Source organism: Choloepus didactylus, chromosome 4 (assembly GCF_015220235.1).
Source record: "Choloepus didactylus isolate mChoDid1 chromosome 4, mChoDid1.pri, whole genome shotgun sequence".
NCBI lineage: Eukaryota > Metazoa > Chordata > Mammalia > Pilosa > Megalonychidae > Choloepus > Choloepus didactylus.
The window spans coordinates 31,591,000-31,600,184 of NC_051310.1; the positions used below are offsets into that span (position 1 = coordinate 31,591,000).

Below are 9,185 nucleotides of genomic sequence, written 5' to 3' on the forward strand. Positions count from 1 at the left end.
TCCCTTTCCTTCACCCAGAAATCAATGTTTAATTAACACATTATTGGAAAAAGAAGCAGTCTTCGATGGGGCTGCAATGAAGTTCAGACAGCTCAGCTTGGGGGCCGCAGACTACCCCCTCGGTCAGAAAAATGCTCTTCTCCTGTTCTCTGCCTTTCAACCAAGAAAAAGTTCCCTCCTCTTCCCTGGAGTCCTCAAGCCTAGAGGATCCTGGCTTCTTCCCTCTGTGTATCCTCTGCCTCTGTCTCTAGGGTGACAGACTTCCCATCCCTTCTTGCCTCTGACCCATGACATAGACACAGGGGGATGGGAACAGGATTTGGTGTCAGTTCATATATCCATATATGACTGCTCCACAGGGGAAGACGGTAACTCCTTCTGGACCCCCCAAGTATCCACCTGTGACGCTATGGATGGTCCCATCTCCTCCTTCTCTCCAGATCAGAACCAGCATTCATCCAACTGAGAGAGGTGGGCAGCTGTCTTACCTTAGCCAACAAAGGAGGGGCCAAAGACTGATGACCAAGGTGATGACCACCAGACACCCTCTCCAGCCCTTAGACCTCAGGAGCTGATCTGAAGACCTCCTATTGGAGAATTTCCTCTTTGAGCCCCTATTTTAGATGTGTCAACTCCTACCCCCTCTTCTCCATGGTTCAGGGCAGAGGACAGGGCAAGTTCTTAGAAACAGCATGAACCTTGGATCAAAGTTCTACTACTTCTCATTGTGTAACCCCAGATAAGACAGTTAACCCCTCTGACCTCCAGATTCCTCTGTAGTCCAATGGGGACATGACCTATCTAAATGAAATACAGCAGAGCACAATGCCCTACAAACAGTAGTGCTAGATAATTGTCCATTCACTGGAACCCCACACTGAGAGTCAGGCCCTATTCTGAGAACTATGAGGCATGTGGGCCCATCAAGGCCCAAAGCCACCAAGCAAAGCCAAGACAGGCTGTAGGATATCTGCCTTCATCCCACCCTCCATCATTCCCCAAAGCCTCAACTCCCTCCTCAAACAAAGTGCCTGAAGTAGGGGAGAAGGTAAGTGAGATACCATGGGAAACAGAGTCCCCAAAGTGTCCTAAAAAGACACTCAGCAGTGCCACTTCTGGGCAAGCAGCCTCCTCTGCCTCTGCCCAAGTGCCTCTGACTGGCAGCTGCATCTTCAGCAGGTCCCAAAGTTGTGAGCCAGAATTCCCTGCAAATGGGCCAGCTCTCAGAAGGAAATTCCCAGATTTGTGAGACCAGAGAGGACAGGACCATAAAGGTGGTATATGACACAGTGGCTTCAGTGCCAGGCCCACTGGGTTTGAATCATGGTCTCATTACTTCCTACTAAATGACCTTGGACATGTTAGTTAATCTCTTTAGGCCTCAGCATCTGCATCTGTAACACAGATGATAACAGTTCCCACCTCATATGATTGTTGGGAGATTAGGTGAGATAATCCATGTCACATGATTGGCTTAGTATCTGGGACATAGTCAGGAGTCAAATGTTGGCTAGTAGAGGTTGTAGTAAGAGTAGTCAGGTTAGCAGTAATTCTCATCATATTGAGAGTAGAAATAGCTGGAAGATCCACTTCTGAATCCCTTAGAAATTGGAGACAAGTGAAAGCATTGCTGGGGAAAGGTTCTGCTACAAACCACCTTCTTGCCCTGAAATTGGATTTCCCTCTCTTGCATGTTTCCTTTCTCTCTCTATCCCATTAACAGAAAGTGGGTGATGTCATCTCGAAGAAGGATGACCATATATTTTCTCATCCAAACCAGGACACTTTTGAGAATTAATAGTTACACTAGGACAAAGGCCTAAATAGGAACTGTCTCCACAAACCAGGGCATCTGGTCACCTCAGCTCAAGGTCATGCAGAAACGGCTTCATGCCTTGCTTCAAGGTCCTGGCCAAAGTGAAAGATCCCCCTATTGTCAGAATCCACTCTCCTCCAGCCTCCTTTCCCCTCCACCCCAAAAAAACACATGCACAAATTTGACTAAGATGTCTAATCCTTCCCCACCCCACAGTTCATTGTCAAGGCCAATCCTAGGAGTGGAAGAGAGGGATTTCACCCACACTCATGACATCCTGCTCCCCAACCAGTCTCTGGAAACAGAAATGAAACTTGCTGGTGCCAGTGTCTGAACCTGTGTGTCCCTTTCTCTAGCAACAAAGGCTAAGCTGGTTTGGGAGAAGCACACAGGCTCCCAAGCTATAAGGATCCAGACCAGCAGATGGGGTTCCAGAATGGAACTGAATAGGACTGAGAACCTTAAGCACCCCGATGAGATCTCTTCTTCCATCATATTCAGAGGATAACCTTGACCAGCACTCAGTGACCTTGGAATGCAGCCCACCAGGTCTCTTCTAGTCATAAAACTCTGAAGCGTCTTCCTCCAGTCTCTCTCCAGCCCTGCAAGAGTCAAGTCTGCCTTCTTGAGAGGTATCCATCCATCTCACCAAGATCCCACCCCCAACCCCCAATGGCCAAAGGAAGAGGAGAAATAAAGGGACCCTCAATCAGCCATCACTAGGCAGCACGGTGGTGTGGAAGGAGCACTACCTCGGCAGCCTGGAAACCTGGATTGTAGCTTTATCTCAGCATTGAACCTGGTTTATAATTTTGGACAAGCCATTTAATCTCTCTGGGCCTCAGTTTTCTCATCTGTAATTGCCAGCATTATGTGAGATTACAGCTCTTTCCCCTTTTACTTCTAATGGAATAATATAAGGGTCATGAGCTTAGGCTCTGAAATGAGACAGATCTGGGTTCAAAACTTTGATCTGCCATTTTACTAGGTTACCTAACCTATCTAAATCTCAGTAGCATCCAACGTCAAAGGCAAGTGATAATAGTATACTGCATTGGGTCATCTGAAATTAAATGAGATACTCCAAGTAAAAAAAAAAACTTGGTGTAGCTCTTGGTATATGGAAAAAACCTAAGAAGTGGTAGCTATACCACCATAATTACTCCTACTACTACTACTATGATGATGATGATGATGATGACAATGATTAATATTAAGGGACCATGAAGAAGGCAGAGTCATCCTGAGCCAGGGATGGAAAAGGCCTTTCTACTGAACTCAGAAAGTTTAGCACTTTTCAATTCCTCCAGCACATCTGGACTTGCAGGCAGGGCTGACAGCCAGAGGCAAAGTTCAACTTTCCCAGAAAACATACCCCAAGGTGTGAGAGGAGAAAAGAGAAACCAAATACCAAATGCATTTGGTTTTTTCCTCCAACCAACAATGAGCACCTACTATGTACCAGTAAATGTCCTAGGCACTGGGGACACCGCAGTGAACAAAAAGACAACATACCTGACCTCACGGAGCTTGCAATCTACAGAGGGAGACAGACAAGATCTATTTTAAACACATAAATATATATAATGCAATATCAGATAGTGATCAACAAATTAAAATGAAAACACGGTAATGGACTGGAAAGTGGCCAAGGGATTGGGATGAGGGTACTACTTTAGAAAGTCAGGAAAGACCTCTCCCAGCAGAGGCCTGCAGGAAGGAACTGGAGGGGGCCCCAAGCATAGCCCCTGCCCCAAATCCAGTTCTGCCACCTGTGGCTGCCCCAGCCACACCACCCCACTTGCTTCATCTGCAAAGCAGCCAGAGCTGGCCCTCAAGTGTCAGAGCTGCAGCACGACTGTCCTTCACCCAGGAGGGACGTGCTCTGGGGAGCCTGGCCTGACCAAGGCAGGAGCAGACGCCTGGAAGCCAGTGGATTTCTAGGCAGTAAACTTTGGAAGAGGTGCTTCTCCTTTGTAAGTCTCCCATTCACACTCAAGAGGACATATAAGGAGAAGGAGGCCAAGGGATTGCAAGAGCAATTTCTTCTGTGCATTTCACACAATAATTCTCCCCTGAGGCAACCTGTTCCCCATTTCTCCCCTTTTCTCCAGCACTGACATAACCCCTTCTCCCCAACTCCTCAAGGTCAGCCTCAGCAAGGGAGAGCGGACACTGGCAAGGGGGAACAATCAGCATTTTGCTCCACGGATTTTTTTTTCCTTTTAGGGCAAATGTTTTACAATTTCATTTATAATTGCTAATAAAGAAGAACACCTTTAGCTGAAGGAGAAGAGAAAATGGTGTCTGGTAGTCAAGGCAGACAAGCCCAGAAGAGCATGTGGTTGTGTTTGGGGCCAAACTCGGGCTTGGAGCCTCCAACGAGGCCAGGCAGCCTGAGACGGGCCCGAAGCCAGGACAGCAGGGCCGCTCCCCCACTCTCAGCTGCAGGCTCTGGAGAGGTGGCGGGGAAACCCTCAATTTCTCCCACCTCGTCCCTTCTCCCCCTTCAGTCTGCATCCACCCACCCGTCATCCAGGAGCTCATCTGCCCACAGGCTTGCTGGGTGTTCGTGGAAATCTCATACCATGCTCCCTGCTGGAGACGGAAGCCATTTCTCCCCTCCACCCTCTCCTCAACTGCCTTGAACACTGCATTTCCATCTCTCCCCTACAAGTCACCCTCGCTTCTTGTCCCCCACCCCCCCCACCAAGTGAGGAAAGGTAAGGTTCCTTTCTCTGCCACCACAACACCTCCCCAGAGCTACTCACACGTACATTCCTGACAAACACACAATGCAAAAGGCAGGCACACTCCTGCATGGACCACACGCACAGAATTGACAAGCCCGTGTTGTCCAACTGGAGGCACACTGGGGTTTGACAAGACACAAACTCAGCTGCCAAACACCCTTCCAGCCCCTACCCAAAAGGCACCGCAAAGGACAACAAGAATTTCCAGAGCAGACATCGTCTGAAGAGCAAGGGCTGGCAGGACAAAGACATTGCCCCATCCTCTCAACGAGCCACAACAACTCTCTGGTCTATTCTGCAATGCCCTCTGGCTTGACACAGCCCACTGCTCAGAGCCCCGTGTGTTGGCATGCGTGTGAGAGCATATGTGGGTGGGTGAGTGGGTGTGGGTGAGGGTAGAGGGACGTCTGCATCCTACTGTCCAGCCATCAAATCTCCCCGGAGGTAACCGAGTCCAGACTCTGATTTCCCTGTGTAACCTTCCTCCAATGTGCCGCAAACATACATTTCACGGATGGTTAATTGGATCATTATCACCGGGTGCTTGTTTGGCATAAAAAAAAAAAAGTCATTAATGTCATCCATCCCCCCCCCATTCCAATTGCCTTCATATGAGGTCCCCTCCCCCAAATACTCTCCAACATGCTAATGCCATGAACTGCGACACACCACAGCTTTCGGGGAGGAATAATGGCGAGAAGAAAGAAGAGAGCGGTTGTGAGAAGGCACGGCTGTAGCATTGCTGCATTCCCCACATGAGGATGGGGGAAAGGAGCCATGGTGGTGGTAGGGATGGGGAGAGCAGAACGAAAAGAGATCAAGCCCTTGGTTGCCCATGTGTGTGTGAATGTGTGTGTGTGTGCAAAAGAGTGTGCAAGTGCGTGTGTGGATGTGCCGACTTCGCCCTCCTATCAGGAGGCTGCATCCGTGTGGCATGTAGGAAAGGCCATCGCACCACTGTTGTGTTGCAAAAAAAAAAAAAAAAAACAGCCGCAGAGCCATCAGAAACAGAATTTTCTCATCCAGACAGAAAGGGATAGAGGAAAGGGGGAGGGGGTGATGGGGGTACGGGAGAGCGTTGTGTGGAAATAGAAGCCAAGATCATGGCAGAACTGGGGAAGGATGGAGGGGGAAATCGGTGGTGGGTGGGAAAAAATTGCACGCACACAGAGACACAAACACACACAATACCCACACGTCAACCCCACCGCTCCAGCGTTCATCCAAAACTGACACACGTCCCCCATCTCTCCGCTGCCTCTCCGTGCCCCCAAAGCTGGTGCCGATGGATTTCTGTATCTCAATTTTGCAGCAGTGGGCTAATTACAACCAAGCCCCCTCACCAAATTAACCCCTCCCCTCCCTCTCTTTTTTTCCTCTAAAAGGCCAATTGGAGAATAATGTGTTTTTAGAGATAATGGATTTTTTTTCCAAGGAGCGAGAGAAGAGGGGGATGCAGGACAGAAATTCTGCAAACCAGTGACTTCCGACCTCACCTCTGTCTCCCCACACATCCCCGTTCACTGTAGCTTCTCACCTACCATTCTCCGGCCATTCCCTTGTCCCCCACCACCCAAAAGAAAAGACCTTCCTACCATGCACATCGACAAACACACCAACCGCCACCCAATCTCGGTAGCCGATCTCAAAACCCCAGGCATCAATCCACCTCAATACATCCTTTCCCTTATATAAGCAGCAAATCATCAACATAGTCAGTAGAAACGCAGCATTAAAAAGAAATCAACCAAAAAAAGGAGGCCAGACCTCATCAAACCCCCAATAATTAATACTAGGGAGCAACTAGAGTAGCAAAGACGTACTTGTGTCTCAAAACCTAGAATCCATTTGATTTCTGGCCCTTCTTCTTAAGAAGCAATATTTAAAAATCGCTATTTCACTAGAAAGGGCCGGAAAGCTCCAGAAAAAGGCATTCGCACAGTCCAGTTGATATCACAAAATTAACCCAGCCCTGTTGCTCACTTTCATAGCGAACTTCCAGTGTTCAGCCTTTCCCCCTCTTCCAGAAGGAAGACTGGCTCTCAGGATAAACCCCAGGCTGCAGAAAATGGGCCAGGAGCCCTGACTCCACTCCCCCACCAAAAAAAAAAATCAAACAATAGGAATATCTCTGCACGACCAGCGCTTGCCTGAAATATCGTTTGCCCCGATATGACTTAGGCAGATTAAGCCTAAAGATTAAAGGAAAAAAAAAAAAAAAAAACAGCCTTGTCTGTCTCATCTCTCTCCCCTCCATCCTTCCACCACATACCCAGTAGCCCTTAGGTAAACTTGCCCATCGTAACCAGCGAGACCATTTTAACTTGAAAGGCGATGCAGAAGCCCTTGAATGATGAAGGGAAGCTTTACCCAGAATGTAAAATTCATCAAGGGCTACTTCCTCAGGCCCCCAGAGCTAACCTCCAGGTGCCCCCAGATAGGCTATCCTGGAGACCAAGTCACCCTGCACACTGGGAGTTCAAATTTCCACTGGAACCTTCGGCACAAAGGGAAACCGTCATCTGACCCCCGAAACTACACTGTCCTCCAGGTGTGACAAGGAGTGTCCCTCTCCCTCCCGGGCCATCCACAGGACCCAGGGCAGAGAAAGAATTAAGAATGTCAGGGTGGCTTGCGGTGGAAAAAGAAAAACTCTCTCCCCAAAGCGGGAATAACTGGAGGAAGCAGGAAGAAGATAGCTACTGTTTGAACAGCTCTCTTATTTGGGCTGACCAGGTCCTGCTCCTTCCTAGGCTCTAGCTCTGGATGATCTCTGACCTTCGCATTAAAAAAAAAAAAATTAAAAATAAAAATCAGAGAAGAACCCTTTCTCACCAAAACTCAAATAACAGTTAGCAAAAATCTATTTTTTTCTCATTGCATGTTGATATTTCTACATCCAATTCAAAAGAAGGAAAGGTATTTAATGCAGGAAAGGAGAAATTTATTTGTTTTAACAAGTAATCACAGGGTAAGTCACCTGCAAAGCAGCCAAGCCCACGGGCTGGTATTACATCACTGGCCTAGCAAGGGGGGTGGAGGGCAGATTTTTTTCCTTGTCATCTGGAAGATGTTTCTGAAGCAGTTAAGTTTTGTGGTTAAAAAAAAGAGAGAGGGAAAGAGCCGAAACTCTGGGTACCACACAATGCCTTGAAAAAAAACAATACATCGAACCAACATTTAAGGTCACTGAGAGCTTGCAAAACCCACAGTGCTTACAGAGAGTGGAAGTTTTCTGGCAAGGCTGCTACTAAATCATTAATATAAACAAATGGAAGGCAGAGGGGGAAAGATTTCCTTGTAACCGATCCAAACAGGAGTGCACATACACACACATACACAACTGTCTCTTTTCACCTTCTCTGAGGATGCCCACCTTCACAAAATAGCAGGAGTCAGACCTGAATCTTCACTCAAGAACCACCTCTTCACACCCCCTCAAAAAAAAAAAAAAAAATCACACACACTCACACACACACACACACACACACGCTCACACACATACACACACCTCAATTCCTCAACAGCCAGGGAAATTCCTGTCTGAATTCAATTTTGTCTCCTTGAGTGTCCCTTCTTCTCTTTTTCATTTTAACCAGCCCCTTCCCCAAAGAGAAAAATAATGGGGGGAAGGAGTGGCCACAAATGCCAAAAAAGTATCTGCCCAAAATGAAGTGATGGATCCAAGCAAATAGGAGAAAGACTTTAAAAAAAAAAAAAATACAATAAATCAAAAGCATTCTCTGACTTTTCCAACATCTGGAGCAAAAGGACTCAACTTCCAGGAGAAACTGAAGGAAAAGAATGGCAGTTGGAAAAACCATCCATTTCCATGGTCAGCCGAGCTCTCAGATCCAGCATTAAAAAAAAAAAAAGAAAAGAAAAGAAAAATCTAGGTTGGTAGCTCCCAACTGAAAACTTCTCCCGTTGTAGGAGCAAGCTCTTCCCAGAATGGACAGGAACCCTGAGTTTTTCACATCCTGCCTGCCTTTCTTTCCCCCCAAACTCTTACCTTTCCAGTTGAACAGAAGATTTGGGATCTGTCTGTTTGTTTGTTTGATGTTTAATCAACTGAGTTTGCTGGTTATGTTTCCTCTTTGGGAAGGTTCAAATTCCAGAATCTTTCTCTCTCCTTTTCTTTTTTTCTCTCTCTGGGAGGAAGTGGTGGGGAAGAAGGGAGGGGGGTGTTGGAGGTGGGAATAGCAGGTCCTTGGTGGCTCGAGATGCTGAGACGCCGGCTGCGAGAGGGGAGGACACCCTCGCCTCTCCCTCTGTGTGAGTTGCATGCAAGAGGCGATGTGTAGGGCTGAGCTCTGAGCCTGAGACTGCCGGAGGAGCCCAGGAATTTCACGCACTCCAGAGCCGGCCCCTCCCTCTCCCACACAGACCCCGGCATTTAAAGAGACAGCCAGGCAGCCTGGCTCTAGGCTTTATCTCCTCCCAGACTCTTTTGCAAACAGCTGAGAAGACATAATTAGGGAGGGGCACTCAGCAGCCCCCTAGGACTCAGAGGCAGTGTCATAAGCTCAGTTCTCCCCCCACCCCAGCCAGAGGGGAAGGTCCTTCCCTAGAACTGGGGCAGGAACTGTAATAAAGACAAAATCCTCATGTACAGC

At 47.8% G+C, this 9,185-nt stretch overlaps 1 protein-coding gene across 1 annotated transcript in view; it reads right to left on the reverse strand.

Annotated features, from left to right (window-relative positions):
* The window catches only part of NRXN3 (neurexin 3), a 1,698,447-nt gene extending 1,689,586 nt beyond the window's left edge, over nucleotides 1–8,861 (reverse strand). Inside the window, exon 1 of the mRNA XM_037832161.1 lies at nucleotides 8,582–8,861. The gene's annotated coding sequence lies outside the window, so the exon portion shown is untranslated. The remainder of the gene's footprint in view (nucleotides 1–8,581) is intronic.
* Between the last annotated feature and the right edge of the window lie 324 nt (nucleotides 8,862–9,185).